Genomic DNA, 12,052 nt, shown 5'->3' with positions numbered 1-12,052 from the left:
GCCTCGATCAATAAGAGGTAAAAGCTAAAAATCACACAACACCAAATTATAGTTTAACAGGTTTATTTGGAAGTACAAGCTTTCAGAGCACTGTTCCTTCATTAGGTAGGTGGTAGGGCAGGATCAAAAGTCATAGAGTTTATAGTAAAGGATCAAAGTGTCATACAAGTGATATGATGTACTGAATAAACCTAGATTGCTGTTAAGTCCAGAAGACCATAAGATATAGGAATGGAAGTAAGGCCATTCGGCCCATCGAGTCCACTCTGCCATTCAATCATCGCTGATGGGAGTTTCAATGCCACTTACCCGCACTCTCCCCATAGCCCTTAATTCCTTGCGAGATCAAGAATTTATCAATCTCTGCTTTGAAGACATTTAATGTCCCGGCCTCCACTGCGCTCCGTGGCAATGAATTCCACAGGCCTACCACTCTCTGGCTGAAGAAACATCTCCTCATTTCCATTCTAAATTGATCCCCTCTAATTCTAAGGCTGTGTCCACGGGTCCTAGTATCACAGGCTAACAGGAACAAATTCCCAGCGTCCACCCTTTCTAAGCCATGCATTATCTTGTAAGTTTCTAGTAGATCTCCCCATAACCTTCTAATCTCTAATGAATACAATCAAAGGATCCTCAGCTGTTCATTGTATGTTAGGTCTACTATTCCAGGGACCATCCGTGTGAATCTCCGCTGGACACGCTCGTGAGCCAATATGTGCCTTCCTGAGTTTGGGGCCCAGAATTGGACACAGTATTCTAAATGGGGCCTAACTAGAGCTTTATAAAGTCTCAGTATTACATTGTTGTTTTTACATTCCCAACCCTCTTGAGAGAAATGACATCACATTTACTTCCTTAACCAAGGACTCAATCTGCAAGTCAACCTTTAGAGAATCCTGGACTAGCACTCCCAGATCTCATTGTACTTTGGCTTTATGAATTTTCTCACCGCTTAGAAAATAGTCCATGCCTGTATCCTTTTTTCCAAAGTGCAAGACCTCACACTTGCTCATGTTGAATTTCATCAGCCATTTCTTGGACCACTCTCCTAAACTGTCTAAATCTTTCTGCAGCCTCCCAAACTCCTGAGAACTACCTGCCTGTCCGCCTAACTTCATATCATTGGCGAACTTTGCCAGAATGCCCTCATCCAGATCATTAATATATAAAGTGAACAGCTCCGGCCCCAGCACTGAACCCTGCAGGACACTAATTGTCACTAACTGAATTCCGAAAAAGAATCTTTTATCCCAACTCTTTGCCTTCTGTCAGACATCTAATCCTCAATCCATGCCAGTAGCTCATCTCAAACACCACGGGCCCACACTTTACTCAGCAGCCTCCCGTGAGGCACCTTATCAAAAGCTTTTTGGAAATATAGGTAGAAAACATCCACTGGGTTTCCCTGGTCTAACCTACTTAGTACCTCTTTGAAGAACTCTATTAGGATTGTCAGGCATGACCTCCCCTTATTAAATCCAGACTGACTTGTTCTAATTTGACCCTACACTTCCAAGAATTTAGAAATCTCATCCTTAATGATGGATTCTAAAATTTTACCTATAACCAAGTTTAGGCTAACCGGCCAATAATTTTCTGTCTTTTATCTTGATCCTTTCTTGAATAAGAGTGTTACAACAGCGATTTTCCAATCATCTGGGACTTTCCCTGACTCCGGTGATTTTTTTGAAAGAGTACAATCAATGCCTCTGCTACATCTTCAACCACCTCCCTCAGAACTTTGTGATGTAGCCCATCTGGGACAGGAGATTTATCAATTTTTAAACCTTTTAGCTTTTCTAGCACTTTCTCTTTTGTAATGGCTACCATACTCAACTCTGCCTCTTGACTCTCCTTAATTGTTGGGATATTACTCATGTCCTCCACTGTGCAGACTGACACAAAGTATTTATTAGGTTCTTCAGCTATTTTGTTATCTCCCATCACGAGCCTTCCTGCATCAATTTAGAGCAGCCCAATTTCTACTTTTCCCTCTTGTTTGTTTCTTATGCATTGAAAGAAACTTTTACTGTCATTTCTAATATTACTGGCTAGCTTATCTTCATATTTGATTTTCTCCTTCCCTATTTCTCTCTTCATTCTCCTCTGTTTGCTTTTGTAGTCTTCCCAATCTTCTGATTTCCCAGTGCTCTTAGCCACTTTATAGGTTGTCTCTTTTTCTATGATACATTTCCCGACTTCCTTTGTCAGCCATAGCTGTCTAATCCCTCCTCCCCTCTCCCCCAACCCCCATTAATCTTTCTTTTCTTTGGGATGAACCTCTGCACTGTGTCCTCATTTACACCCAGAAATTCCTGCCATTGTTGCTCTACTGTCTTGCCAACTCAGCTCTGCTTCCAGTTGATTTTCATCAGTTCCTCTTTCATGCCCCTGTAATTACCTTTATTTAACTGTAACACCATTACATTTGATTTTGCCGTCTCTCTTTCAGACTGAACTCTACCATGTTCTGATCGCTGCCTCCGAAGTGTTCCCTACTTTAAGATCTTTTATAAGGTCTGGCTCATTACATAGCACTAAATCCAGAACAGCCTGCTCCTTTATGGACTCCATCACAAGGTGTTCCAAAAAGCCATCCTGTAAGCATTCCATGAATTCCCTTTCTTTGGATCCACCGGCAACATTATTCACCAGTTCATTTGCATATTGAAGTCCCCCATGATCACTGTGACCTTGCCTTTCTGGCATGCCCTATCTATTTCCTGGTACATCTTGCACCCCTGGTCCTGACCACTGCTGGGAGGTCAGTACATAACTCCCACTATGGTTTTTTGGCCTTTGTGATTCCTCAACTCCACCCACACAGACTCCACATCATCTGACCCTATGTCATTCAGTGCCATAGATTTAATTTCATTCTTAACCAACAAGCCAACCCTGCCCCCTCTGCCCACCTCCTTTTTGATAAGTTGTAAATCCTTGGATGTTTAACTGCCAGTTCTGGACCCCTTGCAACCACGTTTCTGTGATGCCAGCACCTCATAATAATTCACAATGATTTGTGCTGTTAATTCATTTACTTTGTTACAAATACACAAGCATTCAGGTAAAGCATCATAATGCTGATTTTCTTACCCTCATGATTTCCATCATCTCCAGTAATATGTCCTAAGTTATCCTTCCTTATTTCTTCATTCCTAGTCTGCCTTGAACTTAAACCCTGTACACATGCTAACCTGCTGTTTATCTTTCTACTTGACTCCAGACTCCTGGTGCTATCCCTTTCCCTTCCGCCCGACTCACAAATTTAAAGTCCTACTGACCACCCTCTTTATCCTTTGTGCCAGAACACTGGTTCCAGATTGGCTCAGGTGGAGACCGTCCCATCAGTACAGATCGCCCCAGTTCCAAACTTATGCTAATGTCCCATGAAATGGAACCCCTCTTTCCCACACTAATCTCTTAGCCATGTGTTTACTTCCCTAATTTTCTTATCCCTATGCCAATTAGCATGTGGCTCTGGCCACATAATCCAGAGATTATGACCCTCAAGGACCTGTTCTTCAATTTCCTTCCTAGTGCTTGATACTCCCCAAACAAAACCTCCTTTCTAACCTTGCCTGTGTTTTTTGTGCCAATGTAGACCACGACAACTGGATCTTCCCCCTCCCACTCCAATATCCTTTCAAGCCGATCGTTTAATCACTTAGGATGAAGTTGCAGGTTTCAATTCATTAGTATGTAAATCCCAGAATTTCTTCCAAGATAACTTAAAGTTTTATAAAACAAAAGTGACATCTCAGCTCAGACAGTGCATTAAAGTTGTGAGGTTAGAGTCTGTCTGTATCCCAGCCATGAGTCAGACAGGTTCTATTTCCAAAGTAAGAATTAATAAAATGTCACATGGACAGACTGCCTACAGATAGTGTGTTTTTAGAACAAAATAGAATGTATCTGTGAAGATCTGGATCCCTCGGGGGGGGGGGGCGGTTGGGTCTCTCTGTTCTGTGATCGGTCAATAAGCACTCACAATCAGTCTGGTTCTTTCAGACTTCATTCTTTATTTCTTCATTAGGCCGGGTACAGAGCATTCAGAAACACAGAGTTTATACACTTCCATGTTCCTCAGAGGAGCTGCACACATGGCTTAAAACAAAGACATTTTTATACTTTTCTTAAAGAAAGGTACAGGCCATGATCGCACAGTACATTCAGACAATTACCAATTAATACATGATAATGCTTTATTTGACAGTTACTTGGTCCAATGATATTTCCTCGGAACCAACTTTGTTTTCCAATACTCAGGCCACCCTTATCTCACTAACCGAGCCATTGCACCTGCATCTGAAGGTCAGTTACAATGACCAGTAATGTCTTATCCAGTCTAGTTATTTTTATGCTGTAAAGACAGCTTTGCCTGCTAATCTCTATTGAAGCAGACTCTGGTTAGTCAATTATGCAGCTATGATAGAATTAGCAATTAGTAACTTAAAAGCCATTTTATGCAGCTTTAGCAGCATTGTCAATTTGCAACCTAGAAACTATTTTGTCATGTTATTTGCATCAAGAAGCCATTTTATTTACACCTAAGTTATTCAGAACATCTGTTAAGCGGTTGTTCCTGACAACAATTACTTACCTCAGCCTGTATTGAGGTTTCAAATGCTCATCTGCAAATACAAATGGGATATTGTGAGACCAAGCAGATGTTACAACAACGTACAAATGGACACCACACAACAGTTGCCAAACAAGGATATTCCCTCCCAGTTGGGGAACACTCCAGAGATCAAGGACATTCAGCCTTGGATTTTCAGGTGACCATCCTCCAAGGTGGACTTTGGGATACACAACAACAAAGAGGTTGATAGTCACGTTCGATATCCATGAGGATGGCCTCAACTGGGATCTTGGGTTCATGTACACTACAGGTGACCTCACTACACTATACACTTCACACAAACACATACACAAAAGCACACATACATACACACTCTTATACATGATCACACTCACACACTTACACAGACCCTCTCATACACATGCTCTCTCTCAGCCACACACACACACCCATATACACACTCTCTCACAGGCGTATACTCCGTCACACTTGTGCACACACTCTATCAAGCGCACACACACACACATTCACATATGCACACTCATGCGCTCACACACTCTCTCCCTCTCTCCCATATATACACACACACTCTCACTCCCTCATACATATAAGTCTATGGAGTAAACTTACACTTGCAGATTTGTATTTGCAGATACATTCTATTTTGTTCAAAAAGCACACTATCTACAGGTAGTCAGCCAATATGACATTTTATCAGTTCCTACTTTGGAAATAGAACCAGTCTGACTCATTGTTGGGATACAGACAGACTCTAACCTCACACTTTAATGCATTGTCTGGGCTGAGATGTCACTTTTTCTTTATAAAACATTAAGTTATCTCGGGAATGTCACTTGAAAGAAGTTTTGGGATTTACATATTAATGAATCAAAACCTGCAATCCTTTTCTAAGTGATTAAAGACATAAAAGCAATCTAGGTTTGTTCAATTCATCACATCAGTTGTATGACACTTTGATCTTTTACTATAAATTCTGTGTCCTTTAATCTTGCCCACTAGCTACCTGACAAAGGAGCGCTTTGAAAGCTTGTACTTTCAAATAAACCTGTTGGACCAAAACCTGATGTTAGGCAAAAGTGAGGACTGCAGATGCTGGAAACCAGAATCTAGATTACAGTAGTGCTGGAAAAGCACAGCAGGTCAGGCAGCATCTGAGGAACAGGAAAATCGACGTTTCAGACAAAAAACGTCGATTTTCCTGCTCCTCGGATGCTGCCTGACCTGCTTTTCCAGCACCACTCTATAACCTGATGTGTGATTTTGCCCACCCAGTCAAACACTGGCACTTCCAAATCATCAATACCAGGTAGTTAGTCTGGTTTCATTTCTTTTTTGAGACTTTGTAGCAGTTGACACATTGTTGCGGATCTGCCTGCTTCCGGATTCAGACTAAGTGAGGATGGCAGATTTCCTCCCCCGAAGGGCATTAGGAAGCCACATAGGTGTCCCTCAACATTGGCAATGGTTTTACGGTCATTATTAGATCCTTGCATCCATATTTTTAACATGGAATTCAAATTCCATCATCTGCTGTGGCAGGATTTGAACCCAGGTCCCCAGAACATTAGCTGAGTTTCTGGCATAATAGTCTGGCAATTATATTACCTCCCCTGTTCAACCTCACTGAAGGGGTTTGCCTTGACAGGGTATCTTGGCTTTTTACTATTAATTCCAACAGAATATGTGTAGGCTAAAACTTTATAAAATGCTTTAATGATCAGGGTTGCAATGCTAGAAAATATTTTTCAGCCATAGCATGTAACATACTTCAACAGTAAAAACAATTTGGAAGCATTGAAATGTTGGAGTTGAAAATTATCTCCTGATGTTGCCATACATTTCCATGCAAACGTGATCTACAATTAAACTGGAAGTCAAACATGGACTGTAATTGCATACAACAAACATCACTTTTGTGATGTAAATTGTAGAGCTGGAGATCTACACAATTTTGTTGCAAACATGAATTTACTAAAAACAAAGTAGTCCTTTGATTTTGTCCATGATCAGTGCCATTATTAGAGTCAAAGAGTCATACAGCATGGAAAAAGACCCTTCAGTACCAGATGCCGAACATAATCTCAAGCTAAACTAGTCCCACCTGCCTGCTCCTGGCTCATATCCCTCCAAACCTTTCCTCTTTGTGTATCCATCCAAATGTCTTTTAAATGTTATAATTGTACCTACATCCACCACTTACTCAGGAAGTTCATTTCATATTTGAACAACGCTCTGTGTAAAAAAATGTGCCTCTGTCTTTTTTAAACCTCTCCCCTCTCACTTTAAAAATGTGCCCCCTAGTCTTGAAATTCCCCATCCTAGGGAAAAGACAACTACCATCAACTTTATCTATACCTCTCATTATTTTATCAACTTCTATCAGGTCACCTCTCAACCTCCTATGCTCCATTGAAAAATATCCCAGCCTTACACTAGACAAGAACATTTTACTGAAGCTTTTACACTACTTGTATCATATGGAAAAGTGAAAATCTACATTAATGATCAAATGACACTTCAAACTATAATAGATGAATTATAAATGATCATTCATAAATAATAACAAACCGGATGCCAAAATAGGTTGGGCACAAGCCTTTCACTATGGGACCCAACTTCAAATCACCTCTTGCTTTGTGATTAAACTCTTCTTTCTGAGTCTAGATTGAGGTTCTACTCCAGAGATCTGAGCAAATAATCTATCCAAACATGTCAGTGCAGCATTGTGTGTCAGAGGAGTCTTTCATTCAAGACATTAATCTCAAGCCTTATCTACCTTTTCAGGTTCAGGGAAAAGAAGCCACAATACTTCTAAGAAGAGCTGACATCTCTCCATTAGCTAACACCCAAAACAAATAATCTGGTCATTATCACATTGTTGTTTCCGAGACTTAGCAGTATGAAAGTTTGCTGCTTTATTTCCAACATTACATCAATGAGAAATTCAAAGTACTCAATTGGTAATAAAATGCTTTGGGTCAGCCTGAGGTTAACAAAGGTGAAATAGAAATGCGAGTGCTTTTGTCTTCTTTCCAATTTAGCAGTAATTAGCAGTTCACGAGTTTTGATTTTTTTTCCCTAAGAGCAAGCCAGCAAGGCAGAAATATATATTCTACACTGTACTTTGCTGTGCATATTTTACTTGGCTTATGTGCATCTGACTGGGGGTGGATGGAATTACATCTAAAATACAAAACATTCCATTTCTCAACACTAATGATCAACACCTTGATGAGCACTACACATAAATAAATATTTAGGTTATATTACTTGTAATCAGTGGATTTAAGCCATGAGTAAATCTGAGAATTTAGATAATTAAAACATCCCCAAAGAAACCACGGTTGAAAACTTCATCACAAAATTACCAAACTCAACAAAACAATCTCAGCAGACAACTTTGTAAACAGTTTCCCTGCCGCTGAACATTAAAGACCTCTGCTTGGTTAATCTCTTTGCATTGTAAAGTTGGCCTAGGTAAACGTTGGACAGCAGCTGTCAATTGTTCTTACCTAAAACTTGCTTATTCATTTACTTTGCAACCCTCTTCAGGGGGGGGGGGCCAATAGCACTGCGGGAATTGGAGTCCAACTAGGGCAGGCACAGTCTCTCCGTCGAGGACGGCTACCGTCAGCGCTGAACTACAACTCCCGTCGGCCCCTGCACCACAGGCGCCTGCGCAGTAAAGTGGTGGGCTGGGAACAGCGGCGGCCGAGTGGCCAGCCCCGGCCCGTTGCTAGGAGACAGTGGCCGCCGGCTCGAGCATCGCCGAGGAGGCAGATTCAAACGAGCAGAGGCGGTTATTTTATTTCTTTTTTTAAAAAAAAAGAAGAGGCAAATACACAAACAACAAATCGAGAGTTTTCAAAAACTTTGTGCATCTGGGAATTTGCCAAATACAAAATAGAAGAGAAAAGGCAAGAATATTTTTTGTGACAGGGAGTAACGGGCTCCAAGGCTGCCTCCCTTGGCACAGTCCCAGGAAGAAAGTCAACTCCCAGCCAGGGACAGATTAATCAGTGACTTAAATCAGATATAATATCCAACCACGCTAACAGCCAGCCTGCAACTGTACTTTTCCAAGTTTAAAAAAAAGTGAGAAAACCAACACCAGACCCATCCTCCTCCCTGCTCACTCACTTAAAATTCTGAGTTTTGTTGGCAAATTAATGCATTTGGGTTTTTGTGTGTGTTTGTGTAGTTTTTTTTTGCCCCCTCCTCAGACTTTCAGCTTCCTAATCAAGCAGGAAATGGCTGTGGAGTCAGTGAGGAAGAACACAAAGTGTTAGTCGGCACTTTTGGGAGGACTGTGCCGTTGGAAACAGGAAACAGAAACAATCGCTGACTCTCCAAGCAGCTGTTGAGAAATTTAGGAAGAAACGTCAGGTAGGCTGTTTTTAAATTTCCCACCCCCTTCTTGATGCAGGAATTTCCTCTTGGGTTCGATTTATTTCTATGTGGATACATTTCAATGCAAGTTTCATCAGAAAGAGTTTACACATCAAGTGTAATAACATATTGTTTATGTTATAACGACACAAATCGTGGTTACGGCACAGACTGCTAAGCATAGGAATTATTTTTCTGAAGAATTTACTTTTACCTGTGTGATCCGTTCCTGGGCTGAGGAAACACATTTCCGTACTCAACTCTTCACAAACACGTTGAATAAATTGCAGAAAATGCTGGAAATTCCTGATTAAGGGCTTTTGCCCGACGTCGATTCTCCTGCTCCTCGAATGCTGCCTGAACTGCTGTGCTTTTCCAGCACCACTCAGATCTCCAGCATCTGCAGTCCTTACTGTATTCAGTTTCTCTAAATGAATCTGAACTTGACGTTTTTTTAAGCGTAGATCCTTCAGCAGATTTCTCTTTTTAACCACGGAAAAGTATTTGATCCTTTTTTCCATGGTTTGCATATGTATATAGACTATACAAGTTTCATCAGAAAGTGTTTACACATGAAGTGTAATAACATATTGTTTATGTTATAACGACACAAATAGTGGTTACGGCACAGACTGCTAAGCATTGGAATTGTTTTTCTGAAGAATTTACTATAACAATGTTTTAAACCGCGTGACAATTTTGTGTCACATTCACTTCTTTCTGAAACACGTGTGTTTTACACACTTCCAACTCTTTTAAGCCTTAAAATAATGCACTCCCTTAAAAGTAATACGTTCCGGTCGTTGTGGTTAGAAAATCTTATGCCTTAATAACAAGGACGCACCAACACTTTTCTCCAGCTTGAATTTGGGTGAGTGTAAAAAGAAATGTGATTCTGAATCAGATAGCTACATTATTGTGCATACCCTGGGCTGAGAAACAATTTGTTCTGCAGTAAGCCTATCCACTGAACCACGTTAGTTTTCCCTTTGGTTTTGATATAGTCAGCTGCAAATTGGACAGTGCAATATTTATAGATGGGTAGGAGGGGAGCATCTTGTAATGAAATTGAAGACAGTTTCAAAGGCCTGCAAATTGCAGAGTGATCTAAATATTTCAGTAGTATTACAGGAAGTAGAGTCTCATAGGTGCAATATAGTTTCCATTTAACACCAAGCATTAGAATAATGTGTATGTTCGTTGAAATTGGAACATGTATAACCTTGTGAGACGCCTCCTTAATTGTAACACGGGGCTAGTGGTATTGACGTCGTGTCTATGAAGAAATATGAATGAACAAATAATCGCACTAATTATTAGCTCTAGTATGCTTTTTGTCACAAATATTTCTCATGGATGTGAGTTTGAATGTCGTTTGGTGCAAGGGCAAATCGGCAGTGAGATGATATATTCATTTCACAGAGGCAAAATACTATGCTCATGAAATCGGAAATAAAACGGAAAATGTTGGCAATATTCAGATTAGGCCACATCTATGAAAAGTGAAACAAGTTAACAGTTCAAGTCAATTTTACGAGGTAGGGTCAGTGGTAGGGTGAGAGCAAAGACCCAAGGAGAAGAATTAGAGTGAAAGAAAGATGACAAAAAATGCATGCAAGACAAGACAAATTGTGCAAACAAGAAATATGTGTGAACCTTTAAATAGCAATAGTCGAATCATTGCAAGTAGGTAACTGTTTTGAAAAGTCATTGGAGCAGTTCTGTAATCTGAAGTTGTTAAACTCAATATTGAATGCTAACTGAAATATGCGTTATTGCTCCCTGCGCTTCAATTAAATTTCATTTGAATAGGTTAAACAGGGAATAGTAGAGGAACGATGTCGAGTCCGGTGGAGTAAAAAGTGAGAATTAGATGTATGCTATCATGGTTCTAGGAAGCAGGGCAATGGTTTCGAATGTGACAGATATAGTCAGTGGCTCTCAACCACGATGGAAGAGAAAAAGGGAAACCTATTTGTAACACTTATTTGGAAGGTGACGTTGTCAAAATGAATGCAACTGAGAAACTGGGAGAATGGAACAAAGTCCTTGAAGGAAATCGGTGGGATGAAGTGCAGTCATGGTAACCGTGGAGTCAATGTGCTGATGATATTCATGGAAGGATAGTTTATCGCAAAATTAGACAAAGGTTGAGAAATGGTAAAGATGGAGACTGTCTTGACTCAACAACAAATTGACGATATTGCACATATTGACGATTGCAACAATTTCTTTAGACAACAGTTATTTATAAAATTAAAACCTGCTATTGTCATTCACACCTCCTCTAGATTTATCTTTTGTTTATTTCATTTGTCCCATAAAACAATTCAAATATGTGCCTTTTAGGTGGATCGGCCAAGCTAAATTGCCCATAGTATCCAGGGATGTGAAGGCTCAGGTGGATTAGCCTTAGGAAATGCAGAGTAACAGGATTAGGTCTGGGTGGGATGCGGTCGATGTGGACCCGATGAGCCTGGTCTGCTTCTACGCTGTTGGGATTCTTTGATTCTCAGTCTTTTTGCCGCATGAAAACAATTCTTTTGTTGTTTTAATCTCTGCTGCCTTCCGTCCCATTACAGAGCTTTCCTTTGGATTTTTTTTCTCTCCTACCCTAAACCTGACCCTAACTAGCTTAAAATCTTGTTACGTCTATAATTGACATCTCTAACCGTATTCATTTCTGACTGAACCGCCGTGCTGCGTATGATAATGTTCATTGGTTAAAACAATTCGAGGGATCCGGGTTCGATTCCAGCCCCGGACGACTGTTTGTGTGGAGTTTGCACATTTTCCCCGTGGTAAAAAAATGACTGCAGATGCTGGAAACCAGATTCTGGATCAATGGTGCTGGAAGAGCACAGCAGTTCAGGCAGCATCCTTCAGCAAAATCGACGTTTCGGGCAAAAGCCCTTCATCAGGAATAAAGGCAGAGAGCCTGAAGCGTGGAGAGATAAGCTAGAGGAGGGTGGGGGTGGGGAGAGAGTAGCATAGAGTACAATAGGTCAGTGGGGGAGGAGATGAAGGTGATAGGTCAGGGAGGAGAGGGGGGAG

At 40.7% G+C, this 12,052-nt stretch overlaps 2 protein-coding genes across 8 annotated transcripts in view; one reads left to right on the top strand and one right to left on the bottom strand.

The window, feature by feature from the left end:
- The window catches only part of c34h1orf159 (chromosome 34 C1orf159 homolog), a 65,407-nt gene extending 57,193 nt beyond the window's left edge, over positions 1–8,214 (bottom strand). For 4 of the 7 annotated variants that reach the window (XR_006309296.1, XR_006309295.1, XM_043676113.1 and 1 more), the window contains exon 1: positions 8,122–8,214. The gene's annotated coding sequence lies outside the window, so the exon portion shown is untranslated. The remainder of the gene's footprint in view (positions 1–8,121) is intronic. The other 3 variants (XM_043676112.1, XM_043676116.1, XM_043676115.1) reach the window with 2 other exon arrangements.
- Positions 8,215–8,332: 118 nt separating this feature from the next.
- LOC122540403 (protein polyglycylase TTLL10-like) overlaps positions 8,333–12,052 on the top strand; it is a 330,185-nt gene continuing 326,465 nt past the window's right edge. The window contains exon 1 of the mRNA XM_043676098.1: positions 8,333–8,995. The gene's annotated coding sequence lies outside the window, so the exon portion shown is untranslated. The remainder of the gene's footprint in view (positions 8,996–12,052) is intronic.

The sequence above is a fragment of the Chiloscyllium plagiosum genome, chromosome 34, assembly GCF_004010195.1.
Source record: "Chiloscyllium plagiosum isolate BGI_BamShark_2017 chromosome 34, ASM401019v2, whole genome shotgun sequence".
NCBI lineage: Eukaryota > Metazoa > Chordata > Chondrichthyes > Orectolobiformes > Hemiscylliidae > Chiloscyllium > Chiloscyllium plagiosum.
The sequence above is the reverse complement of the archived record's forward strand: the minus strand, read 5'-3'. Positions and strand labels throughout refer to the sequence as shown.